The sequence below is a fragment of the Notolepis coatsorum genome (genome assembly GCF_963971535.1).
Source record: "Notolepis coatsorum genome assembly, chromosome: 13".
Lineage (NCBI taxonomy): Eukaryota > Metazoa > Chordata > Actinopteri > Aulopiformes > Paralepididae > Notolepis > Notolepis coatsorum.
In genome coordinates this window covers 115,109,848-115,111,274 of record NC_140177.1, presented here as the reverse complement: position 1 = coordinate 115,111,274, position 1,427 = coordinate 115,109,848, and positions in this window count along the sequence as shown.

Below are 1,427 nucleotides of genomic sequence, written 5' to 3'. Positions count from 1 at the left end.
TAAATAACCTTAGATATTGATTAGAAATATACGACAAGATCCATAGATGTCCCTGGAGCAATATTCCATTTACTTAGGTATGTATTTTTTTGTATTTCAGAGAATGTTGGTGCATGAGGTCCAATGTTCCATGCAAAATTAGGACCAATCAAGAACTCAAACAAAGGCCTGTGTCAGAGGGGTCAAATTTAATTTGAGAAAAATGTACAGATCAAGAATATTGCTGCATCAACAGAGCTACAACACACAATGAACAAATCACGAACAATACATCGGCAAGGATTATGTTTATCCCTGTTTATTTTATTTGGGCTAAAAATCATGAAAAAAACTAAAATACGCTCAATCCCTGGTTATTCTAGTGCCACTCATATCAAATAACGTGCCAGTGCAACTCAAAGGGGATCACCAACTCTCTTACACGTTTCCCCACATATAGCGTTCTCTTACCAGATCCTCCACCCCTCTCTCCTTCAGTTTAAATCATTTCAATGAACCACTTTGCAAAAACTCATCATACCAAATAAAACCTCCGTATCTTTAGTCTTCCTACTCTGTTTTGTTGTTGTTGTTGTTGTTTTTGTTGGGTTGGTTTCATGGGAAAATATATTGTAGATCTGTGCAACGATTTTACACATCTCCCAATGCTAAATTACAAATGTTCCTGTTCTGTTTGGAATCAAACCAATCTCATTAAAAGCATAAACACAGAGTAAAAAAAGAGGGGGGGGGGGGGGGCAATGTAAGTGACTAATATTACATTTATCAAATCAGAGTTGTTGTAATATTTATGTTGTGTTGCTTCTGTCGTAAACCACAACCGAATTGGACAATGACATTGGACGGAAACTTGATTGGGGCATTATGATTGCAGAAGCTGCTTTTGGTATCACAATGATTCTCTATGAAGCAGCAAGCGTCTGTGTAAAGGGCTCATCAAGATTACAGAGGTCAAAGGTAAAATTGCACAACTAGATCCGACATGCTTCAAAAACATTACAGTCACTATAGGTTATAAGTCAGAACATAATAGACCAATTGTCTGGTCAGCTTGACTAACCAGTAGTGTTTGACTAAGTATAGTTGCTGAGCTGACATGTGTAAGCCTATTTCAACTTGTGTGTGTGTGTGTGTGTGTGTGTGTGTGTGTGTGTGTGTGTGTGTGTGTGTGTGTGTGTGTGTGTGTGTGTGTGTGTGTGTGTGTGTGTGTGTGTGTGTGTGTGTGTGTGTGTGTGTGTGTGTGTGTGTGTGTGTGTGTGTGTGTGTGTGTGTGTGTGTGTGTGTGTGTGTGTGTGTGTGTGTGTGTGTGTGTGTGTGTGTGTGTGTGTGTGTGTGTATGTTGTACATAAATGTAACAAAATAATCTTTGGGGGCCTAAAAATACATTACACGTTTTCCTTTTGTATGTGTATGTAGCCTATGCTTGT